This window comes from Schistocerca cancellata, chromosome 2 (assembly GCF_023864275.1).
Source record: "Schistocerca cancellata isolate TAMUIC-IGC-003103 chromosome 2, iqSchCanc2.1, whole genome shotgun sequence".
Lineage (NCBI taxonomy): Eukaryota > Metazoa > Arthropoda > Insecta > Orthoptera > Acrididae > Schistocerca > Schistocerca cancellata.
In genome coordinates, this window is record NC_064627.1 from 74,281,048 (window position 1) to 74,293,424 (window position 12,377).

Consider the following 12,377-nt stretch of genomic DNA (forward strand, 5'->3'; position numbering starts at 1 on the left):
GAAGGGGAAACTTTATTGACACATTCCTGGGGTCAGATACATCACATGACCACACTGACAGAACCACAGGCACATAGACACAGGCAACAGAGCATGCACAATGTCGGCACTAGTACAGTGTATATCCACCTTTCGCAGCAATGCAGGCTGCTATTCTCCCATGGAGACGATCGTAGAGATGCTGGATGTAGTCCTGTGGAACGGCTTGCCATGCCATTTCCACCTGGCGCCTCAGTTGGACCAGCGTTCGTGCTGGACGTGCAGACCGCGTGAGACGACGCTTCATCCAGTCCCAAACATGCTCAATGGGGGACAGATCCGGAGATCTTGCTGGCCAGGGTAGTTGACTTACACCTTCTAGAGCACGTTGGGTGGCACGGGATACATGCGGACGTGCATTGTCCTGTTGGAACAGCAAGTTCCCTTGCCGGTCTAGGAATGGTAGAACGATGGGTTCGATGACGGTTTGGATGTACCGTGCACTATTCAGTGTCCCCTCGACGATCACCAGTGGTGTACGGCCAGTGTAGGAGATCGCTCCCCACACCATGATGCCGGGTGTTGGCCCTGTGTTCCTCGGTCGTATGCAGTCCTGATTGTGGCGCTCATCTGCACGGCGCCAAACACGCATACGACCATCATTGGCACCAAGGCAGAAGCGACTCTCATCGCTGAAGACGACACGTCTCCATTCGTCCCTCCATTCACGCCTGTCGCGACACCACTGGAGGCGGGCTGCACGATGTTGGGGCGTGAGCGGAAGACGGCCTAACGGTGTGCGGGACCGTAGCCCAGCTTCATGGAGACGGTTGCGAATGGTCCTCGCCGATACCCCAGGAGCAACAGTGTCCCTAATTTGCTGGGAAGTGGCGGTGCGGTCCCCTACGGCACTGCGTAGGATCCTACGGTCTTGGCGTGCATCCGTGCGTCGCTGCGGTCCGGTCCCAGGTCGACGGGCACGTGCACCTTCCGCCGACCACTGGCGACAACATCGATGTACTGTGGAGACCTCACGCCCCACGTGTTGAGCAATTCGGCGGTACGTCCACCCGGCCTCCCGCATGCCCACTATACGCCCTCGCTCAAAGTCCGTCAACTGCACATACGGTTCACGTCCACGCTGTCGCGGCATGCTACCTGTGTTAAAGACTGCGATGGAGCTCCGTATGCCACGGCAAACTGGCTGACACTGACGGCGGCGGTGCACAAATGCTGCGCAGCTAGCGCCATTCGACGGCCAACACCGCGGTTCCTGGTGTGTCCGCTGTGCCGTGCGTGTGATCATTGCTTGTACAGCCCTCTCGCAGTGTCCGGAGCAAGTATGGTGGGTCTGACACACCGGTGTCAATGTGTTCTTTTTTCCATTTCCAGGAGTGTATATGTGGTGTCTGCTTTTTCGGACATGTGCAAAAGAACAAACACCATTTTGGTCCAGCTGCCATTATGAATCAAGACACAAATGAATGACAAACACTGGCTGTGAGTGACCATTGATTCAAACAAATGGGGAAAACCGATAATTTTTTTGCTGTACCAGTATTTAGTGCCAGGTCTGCTGCTTAGTAGGCAGATGCACTGACAACTGCAACATGCAGACACAGCAACTGCATGGGATGCCCTAGCATGCCTCCCAACAGACTTAAATTCTCAAGTTATTCACACACTAGTAATTCAATGCCCCTTGCTATTATCATTACGGTATTTCGCCAAATCCTGTAAGGGTTAGAGCCTGGTGTGCCACTTGTGAGCCACTGTCTCGAAGCCAGGAGACCACACAGCATACTTAGGAGCGCTGCAGGGGTATCGAGCAAGACATAGGCTCTACATGGGACACACATAAGGAAATACACATTCACATTTACTATGGGTAGCGCAACTTTACACTAGCACAGGAAAGGTTCAGTTAATGAAAGGACTAGGCCACAATTCTCAAACGTGATTGACTTTATTACAATATAACTCTCTGAGCAAATTTCATTTCTTGGTACTGATTAAAAAAAAACACACAGAGCATAAAATTTTAAGACAAAGTTTCTCATAAAACGTTACTCTAATTAAATAAATAAATCTCTAAAACAAATTCACGCTGACAAGTAAATGACTTTAGAGTTAACTTCTGCAATAGCTCAACACAGGATCACTAAACAAACTCATGATTTTAAAATTAAGCCACCACTCACGCAACTACAAATGCATCAAGAGATACTGGTTATAATTGGAGGCCTATACTCAAAGCAGGATTACACAGCTTTCCCTTCGTTACACCTGAACTGCCGCTCTTGGTACGAGTCCTTTTACTCTCCAACAATCAACACACCCAGCTCGCCCGTCTCCTCAGGCATGTCGTTGTACACACGGGAGAGAACACAAACTAACAAGACAAGCTTCTAAAACACGCAAACAGATGGTGTTAATTCAACAAGCTTCAAAAACATGTTCATACGTTCTTCAGGAAATACATGCCAGGCCATAATGACAATTTAAACTGTGGCCTGGAAAACTTCAAGCAACCAATTGGTCCAGTAAATAAAATAAAAAAAATTAACCACATTTGATAAACCATCAAAACACGGGCATTTCACTACTAAGGAAACCGTTCAGGACTGGCGGTTGGCAATACCCATAGCACAGATTGAAGTAGCTGACGAGAATTTCAAATGAGGCAACTAGAGACAGCAATACATTAAATCACGTTGTTACCACATTTCATGGGCTGTCATTTTGCTCACTTAAAAAAAAAAAAGAAAAAAAATTATCCATGGTTCCAATGCCGTCGTGAGCAGAAATAAGGCCGTCCACTCAGAGTCCCGTCAACCAATGAACGTCAAAATCACCAACGCCAGTACCAATAGCCTCAGTTGTACGCGTTGCCAGCTTATACTGCCGCCCAGCATGCTTCCAAACACAATGCCTCACTCACGCCTCCTAGCGGCTCCGTGTTCACTCTCTCTTCACGTGCCTCGCCTAGGGCGCTCGCTGTATAGTCAAACTTTACGCCAGGCTGGATAGATAACTGAGGCTTACACAGTTCAATCATTACTGTGTAAGCAGTCACTTGAGCACGAAAAACTGCTACCATTCCGCACTGCATTGATAATGACCTGACACAGGTCGAAATCTGATCTGCGTTGTGACTATAAATGTCATATTAAAGCAACTTAATTCTACGACTGATTGCTGCTCTATCTAACCCAATATAACCACAGTCGTTGCGTGCACCCACCCCATGGAGGGCAACCTGATTGGAATATTGTTTACAGTTTTCAGAGACATTGTTTATTTAAACAATTTGCAGGAGCCAAGGCAGTGCGGAATATTGTTTCTTTAAACAGTTTGCAGGGATAGCTTTCACACAGTTTATTTATTTGTAAAGACCACAATACAGCTCGAAATTGACGGTATCACGCAACTGGTGTTAAAGATGTTCACTATATAGAGCGCTCCTTTTACCTAGAACTCGAAATAAATAAATAACATCTCTTTAACTCAGAACAGGACACTCACTATACCTACAAGTCGAAGCAAGTGAAACGTTGAGTGGGTTTAGTTTATATTTGCTGTTGGAGTCAGGGGTGTTAGAGAACTATTTTTTTTCCTCACTTTTCTAAGCATACTTCTGCAATGGGGAACCCACACTGTTGATTAAGGACAGATGGGAAAATCAGACCAATTACATATCTAAAAGTTCATGACATATTTCGAAACCGACAACAGTTTATGAAAAAAACACAGATACATAGCAGATCAGATGTCTAAAAGATTCTCCTGGAATTCGAAGCGCTGTCCTACAACTGCCGGTCTGGAGATATTCTAAAGCCACAATTTCGCGTTTCGGGAAAGCATCCCACGTGTCCAAACCAGATGCGTCTGGTCTGCCTGTATTTGTCTCTGAACACTCGAACAAAGAAGGCATCACATGACTCTCTTTCTGTAGATGCCTTGTTCTGCCTTGACAAAGGCAGGGACTCCTATACCCTCCACAAAGGATGTCTTGTGACTGTCTGACGTCAAGGAACTTCCTGTGAATGGAGCATCCTGGTTGATTCTTACTGGATTTACCCGCCAAAGTGCTACTGCTGTTGTGGGAGCGCTGTCAGCCACTTTCTACAGGTGGACAAATTACGAGGATTTCAGCAGAAAATTATTTTTGTTCAGACCGAAAAAAGAATCATACATCAGTCATACTGCACGGACTGTTACACCCCACAAAAGTGGTCTACATTCATGACATACAGAAACTATTCAAAGAACAGTGGGAGAAGCAAACCCTGCACCCCTCCTCCCTCCAATACCCTCCTCCCCTGGGCCTCTCCAGTTACTTCCTGTCAGAGAAAGCATCAATGATGCGGCGACATTTCTTTCATGTTGATACCTGAAAAATTCATGTCGGAACACATTCTCCCCCCCCCCCAAGCCCTCTCTCTCTCTGTCCCTCTCTCTCTCTCTCTCTCTCTCTCTCTCTCTCTGTCCCCCACTACCTCTCTCAACCGGCAACCTCTTGCCCAGCAAGCATCTGTCACATGCTACCAGAAACCACACTAACCTTCCTTTTGTCCTGAACAAGATAGTGGATTTCTGGTAAATCCTCAGCCTTCCTCAAAATGTTGGGCTGTGGAGGTCTTGTAAATAGTTCATTTGTACTGTCCCTAGTCTATGAATTGATTGACTAACTTGTTAAATCAATACTGTCTGTGTGGGACAGTTTTTTTCTTCCTATTGGTGAAATTATGACTGGAATATTTGGTCAGAGATTCTGGGATTCGATCTCGCAACCATCCAGTTGCCAAACCCTACTCTTGTCACTTCCAGATTTTTTCCTTGCATCCTGCAGCTGGACTCAGCCCACTGGAGAGGACTGCCCAGCTATGGAGGTAGTACAGGGTGACTGGAGAGGTAGGAATTCAGATGTTATCAGTTCATCCAGCACCAACACTTGTCAGTGATCACAGTGGGAAGTGGGAAGTGGTTAACTAATATATCGATTTAATTAATTATTCAATAAATTTGATGTCAAAAGTATGCTTGTATCAGTGAGGGGGAAGGGGTGTGAATTTCGCACAGTGGTGGGAAAATTGGGAGACAAGGAGGAAGCATGGCGGGCGGGGTGTTTCAGATGTATGGCTTATACCCAGAGGGTCATCAATCAACCCCAGAAGGTCATAAATAAATTAACAGAACAATAGGTTCAGAACAATAGGTTAAGGGTGAAGGCTGAGAGGTGGGGGAGGGTGCGCCATACTGAATATCTTTGGCAACAGTGCAGAGTGGTATGGTACCCCCTTTGCCCTACTACACAAGCTTTTAACTACCTACTTAAGAATCCATCAATAATTTAAAAAATGGCCTCAAGAATTAAATTATGGATCTCGCAAGTGTCACATATGCCTAATTATGAAAAAGTCGATTGAGCTTTCTGACATAAGAAATTGTGCAGTATTAATAATGAATAACACTTTAGTCAACACTTATTTGAAATGTGTGGAGAAAAGACCGAGGCGGTTATGGATGCAAGTAAGTTTAATGACATTCCTTAGGGGTTAATCGCATGCGTTCCCACGACTTTAATTATTAAGATGAGTGCTTACTCGACTCGAACGATATATGAAAAAAAGGTCAGACGATCATTACGTGCATACTTAAGCCTTCTGGTCCACGCAGACCCGTATTACTTTTAATCTAACCACGACAGTGCTTAAGCTGTAATCTGCTTGTCCAACCCCTCCTTACTGACTAAATTGTTCTTACGTCATATCACTTGATGAATGTTTCTAAGACAACGCAATGGTGCTACAAGTAGCGCCCTCCACCCTCACGACCAGTTGCTATGCAGACGCGAGACACAGCTCTCAACCAGAAGTACTGACAACAGTAACCAACTCTCAACAGTGTAGTCAACATAGCAGAGCGAACTGCTGCCTGAAGCTGATGTTCCTACAAAAACTCAGCCCTGCAGCTTCCCACGAAGTTGTCGAATGCCTCCTCTACAAGAATGCTAGTCAAAAGGCACACACGCGTAGTTAACTGACATATGCTTCGACGAGACCTTGCAGAAGATGTTATCTGTGCTGAAATAATCTGCCGCCGCAGTCGTAACAACGGAAACTCCCCATTTTCACACCCCCGCCCCCAGATTTAGTGGTAAGATTGGTCAGTGGATAGCCCCTCAAAAATTGAACACAGATCAAGCATGAAAAAGGAAGAAGATGTACTAAAATGTGAAAAAAAGGAAAATAGAAGCAGTGGACCGTCGCAGCACAAGTGCAATATAGGCCAACGTAAAACAGTAAAGGGGGCGTGGTTAAGTGGTCACGTCATGGTATTGGACTGCCCTGTAGGTGAGCATTGTCCAACTCCCCTCCCGCAAAATTTATTTATTTATTTATTCGCTGTTCGCTGTATTCAGATTTGCGTCTGTGCCGTGATGTATCGTCCGTTTGCAGCAGTGAGGTGTAAGGAAGGGTCTTATAATGAAAGTTGATTCTGCACAAGTACTCTATTAGCAGCTGAAACGAAGTGGTTTTCGAATGGAAACCGCAAACGCTTGATGACAAGACGACAAGTTAACCGAATCCTCTACCGGAAAACACGTCTGGTGTGTCTTACGCGGCATTAGTCACAGTACGTGGATCATATGACAGAAATCTTTTACTGACACACCTAATTTTTGCACCTGGTAAATAAGTGAGATATGCCTCCTTGTCCGATTTAGGCGTTCATATGAATGTAAATGTGATCACTCTCATGGAAATTGTGAAAACATAATACACTCCTGGAAATGGAAAAAAGAACACATTGACACCGGTGTGTCAGAACCACCATACTTGCTCCGGACACTGCGAGAGGGCTGTACAAGCAATGATCACACGCACGGCACAGCGGACACACCAGGAACCGCGGTGTTGGCCGTCGAATGGCGCTAGCTGCGCAGCATTTGTGCACCGCCGCCGTCAGTGTCAGCCAGTTTGCCGTGGCATACGGAGCTCCATCGCAGTCTTTAACACTGGTAGCATGCCGCGACAGCGTGGACGTGAACCGTATGTGCAGTTGACGGACTTTGAGCGAGGGCGTATAGTGGGCATGCGGGAGGCCGGGTGGACGTACCGCCGAATTGCTCAACACGTGGGGCGTGAGGTCTCCACAGTACATCGATGTTGTCGCCAGTGGTCGGCGGAAGGTGCACGTGCCCGTCGACCTGGGACCGGACCGCAGCGACGCACGGATGCACGCCAAGACCGTAGGATCCTACGCAGTGCCGTAGGGGACCGCACCGCCACTTCCCAGCAAATTAGGGACACTGTTGCTCCTGGGGTATCGGCGAGGACCATTCGCAACCGTCTCCATGAAGCTGGGCTACGGTCCCGCACACCGTTAGGCCGTCTTCCGCTCACGCCCCAACATCGTGCAGCCCGCCTCCAGTGGTGTCGCGACCGGCGTGAATGGAGGGACGAATGGAGACGTGTCGTCTTCAGCGATGAGAGTCGCTTCTGCCTTGGTGCCAATGATGGTCGTATGCGTGTTTGGCGCCGTGCAGGTGAGCGCCACAATCAGGACTGCATACGACCGAGGCACACAGGGCCAACACCCGGTATCATGGTGTGGGGAGCGATCTCCTACACTGGCCGTACACCACTGGTGATCGTCGAGGGGACACTGAATAGTGCACGGTACATCCAAACGGTCATCGAACCCATCGTTCTACCATTCCTAGACCGGCAAGGGAACTTGCTGTTCCAACAGGACAATGCACGTCCGCATGTATCCCGTGCCACCCAACGTGCTCTAGAAGGTGTAAGTCAACTACCCTGGCCAGCAAGATCTCCGGATCTGTCCCCCATTGAGCATGTTTGGGACAGGATGAAGCGTCGTCTCACGCGGTCTGCACGTCCAGCACGAACGCTGGTCCAACTGAGGCGCCAGGTGGAAATGGCATGGCAAGCCGTTCCACAGGACTACATCCAGCATCTCTACGATCGTCTCCATGGGAGAATAGCAGCCTGCATTGCTGCGAAAGGTGGATATACACTGTACTAGTGCCGACATTGTGCGTGCTCTGTTGCCTGTGTCTATGTGCCTGTGGTTCTGTCAGTGTGATCATGTGATGTATCTGACCCCAGGAATGTGTCAATAAAGTTTCCCCTTCCTGGGACAATGAATTCACGGTGTTCTTATTTCAATTTCCAGGAGTGTAGTTTGTCGCATAAGCTGCAACAAATGAACGTAACAGTTTGACAATCACACAGTTTCTCTGTGCTCCGTCAGAACATATGTTTTTAACGTTTTTGAAGTTGCGTTCCGTTTTGGAAGTTTTGATTCTTGAATTCCTTTGCTGTAACATAGTTCACACCCGTCTGTTTGTTGTTTTCATTTCTGTGAGACGTCTATACAGTATCTCGCCTGCTCTCCCTATTCATCACGTTTACGTCCGACATTAATGAATTCTTACCACATGACTCGTATTCTATAACTAACGATACTATGATGACTGGCAAGGCTACAGAAACAGAATAAACATTTAAATGACAGAACAGACAATTCATAATGTTATGACAAAAAAATAAAGGGAACGAGAGGGAATCGCACACTGTGATCACTTAACCGCGACACGGTTGCTGTCTTAGGTTGCTCTACATTGCACTTCTTGTACCTTGACAGTTAACTTTTTATCTTGCCTTTTTGACATTTCAGTACACCTTCTTCCTGTTTTCAAGCTTGATCTGTGTTGAGATTTTGACGGGATGTCCACTGAGCCATCTTACTACTCAATCTGAGGGGGCTGTGATGGGGAGTTTTCCTTGTAAGGACTGTGGTTTTTATCGAGCAGTCTTCTGGAGTCCCTTTGGCAGGTGGAGTGCCACTGAAGGCTCAGTTTTATCACCCAGAGGGCTGTTCCGCATCGTGCATTCCCTCTTTCTAAGTAGAAGGCGTCTTCGGGTGAGGCTGCAGAACAAAGTTGGCGGGGCACCTGCTGCCATCGTTTTCAGAACCCCGGTAGGCGCCCGCCGGCCCCCTCTGCCCCCCGCGAGTGTCCCTGCTAGCCTTCTCATCCCACGTCGCAGTCCAAGTTTTCCAACCAAGAAGACAGCCGCAAGCTCTCCTCACTCCTCAGTATGGGACACGGAACGTTTGGCAAAAGCCGACCGACCACTGACTGTCCCACATGTGCAGCGTTACGTTAAAAGCAATAAGCGTGTAAGGAGATGAAGTCAGCTGAAGAATCCACTACATGTGAACCCAGTAATCATTCAATATCCGCTTGTAAATTAACCCGATATCAAATATGAAAAAACTCACGTAAAATCGATCATAATTCAGTGAACTGTTGAATTAAAAATGAGAGGAGGAGGTGGGATGGCCAGACAAGACATGTAACCTCTCAAATACAAGATCAAATTCCTTACTCTGGCTTACATTAACTTACAGGTGAAGTGTTTCTTTCAATGCCCAGCCAGAATCTCTATCTTGAACAGTATCGAGTTGCCTCGATAGCTTATGAATAACATTAGGCAATAACAATAGTCATTAATTTTGGATGACATCAAATTTGCTTTTTTTGTGTTGAGGTGTTTGAAGTACATTCGTTCTTCGTTTCCTGACTTGGCCCAGAGAAACCTGCAGACTAGCAAAAAACTGATTTTGCTTAATCTGACGAATTCCATTCTCAAGAACATGAAAACAGGGATCCGAGAAATAGCTATGCTCCTTAAGCCCGAGCCCATTATCTATACCACCAGTACATATTTGCAGATCTGACAGTAACCCACTCGAGATCATCTAATTTAATATGTTTTGCTGCCAGTTCATGCGTTACCGCTAATTCAGTAAAGCCTCAATGCCGATAGCATGTGTTCATCCTGGCAGCAAACTTCTCCCGTGGCATCTTCTTCTTCTTCCCCTTCTTCTTCATCGATCGCGTAGTAGCCACTGCAGTCCTACAGCCACTGTAGATTCTCCGCTGCTTGACCAGCGATTGCTCTATCTTTGATAGTCATTGTTGTGTCTCGAGCTGCTTGCAGTTTCTACAGCACTGGATGAGCAAAAGCATGCCTTAAGAAAGATGCATTCATAGATATGAGATGACCTGAACAGACATGTATAACAAATGCCTCCAGGAGAAAATAGAAGCCAGCCGCTGTGGCCAAGCGGTTCTAGGCGCTTCAGTGTGGAACCGCGCTGCTGCTACGGTCGCGGGTTCGAATCCTGCCTGGGGCATGGATGTATGTGATGTCCTTAGGTTAGTTAGGTTTAAGTAGTTCTAAGTTCTAGAGGACTGATGACCTCAGATGTTAAGTCCCATAGTGCTAAGAGCCATTTTTCGAGAAAATAGAAGATTGGAAGAGACTTTGTGAACAATCTGCGTAAGCATAAACGATTCAGGAAGAAGAATCAGTAGGCGGAAGATGTGATATACACCGATCAGCCAGAACATGACGACCACCCACCTAATAGCCGGTATGTCCTCCTTGGAACTGATAACAGCGGCCGGCCGTAGTGGCCGTGCGGTTCTAGGCGCTGCAGTCTGGAACCGAGCGCTCGCTACGGTCGCAGGTTCGAATCCTGCTTCGGGCATGGATGTGTGTGATGTCCTTAGGTTAGTTAGGTTTAATTAGTTCTAAGTTCTAGGCGACTGATGACCTCAGAAGTTAAGTCGCATAGTGCTCAGAGCCATTTGAACCATTTTTTTTTTTTTTAATAACAGCGACGACGCACTCTGACATGGAAGCATGGGGCTTTGGTAGGTCGCTGGAGGGAGTTGGCTCCATATCTGCACACACAAGTCACCTAATTCCCTTAATTTCTGGGGAGGAGGGGGGGAGGCGACGAGCTCTGACGCTCAATCACTTCCAGATGTGTTCGATAGGTTTCAAATCTGGTGAGTTAGGTGGACAGCACATCAATTGCAACTCACCACTGTGTTACTCGAAGTGCTCAGTTACACTTCTGGCCTTGTGACATGGAGCATTATCTTGCTGAAAAATGACACTGCCGTTGGGGAACATGATCGTCATGAAGCGGTGTACGTCGTCTGCAGCCAGTTCTGGCACTCCGTGGCCGTCACGGTGTCTTGCACGAGCTCCACTGGACTCATGGACATCCACGTGAATGTTCACCAGAGCATAATGGAGACGCCACCAGCTTGCCTCGGTCTGTCAAGCAGCTGTTCCCTTGGAATACGACAGATTCGCGTCCTCCATCGGCATGATGAAGAAGGTATCAGAATTCATCAGGCCATGTAGTGCTCTGTCACTACGCCAACGTCCAGTGTCGATGGTTATGTGCTATTCAGTCATAGTTGCCAACACCGCGGTGTCAAAACTGGAACATTTATGGTCGGCTGCAGAGGCCCATCGTTAGGAGTGCTCAGTGCGTTGTGTGTTCACGCACACTTCTACTCTACTCAGCGTTACAGCCTTGTGTTACTTCCACCATTGTTCGCCGTCAGTTTTATACGAAACTGAAAATTGATCTATGATATGTTCTCACTGAAAGAGTAAAGCATAGAAGCAATGGAATTTCCTGGTATTTATATGCATGTGTGTTCATGAAAAATATGTACTGCCTGTGATTGGATGTAAAAATTTTCCTGCCAGTGCCATCTTGCATAAGAAGCCTGTGGAGATACTGTAGTGCAGTTGAATATAACACAAAAATACTTCGCTGTCATTGATTAGAAAATTTTTCCTGTCAGTGTGAAGTTGCGTTGTGATTGCCTGAAAAACATTTCCCAACAGTGCCATCTTGCAATTTATAAATTTACCACCCATCACCATCTTTCATCTGTAAATTACCCATCTGACTTTATCATTAACTTTTAAATTTACAGCCATCGTTAATTTATAAATTTCTCGTGATTCACAATCTTGTATCGCCATCCACCATCTTCAATTTTTCAATTCCCGTAACCCCCCATCTTCATGGCATCACGCATTCAAGGTGATTGACCGCCTCATATGCAAATATCTCAAGGTTATTAATGACATCATGTGTTGTAAGCCAGACAATAATGCTATAAGTTCATTTCATTACGGAAATAATATAAACAGTGATAAGAACAACAAGCTACAGGTTGGCTGGATAGCGTCAGAATCTCGGTGGATTATTTCTTGGCATATTGAAACTTGACTATGAGAATGTCCTGCCCATGTACAGTCTACCCCAAATAGAAATAAAGGAACCTAATAGTCACACACTGATTTTCACATACTGAAGACGTTCTAGAGTCCAAACAACGATCCCTGTTTGTTTGGACTCTGCTACTCACTCCAACTGCCATCTAGTGGCAGCTTCAAACTGGGCAGGTCAGACTGTTTAGTATAGTATGCTACCTGTCGGAAGAATTTGCAACCTACGTGCAGAAGTGGATCTCCCAGGTCCTTCGT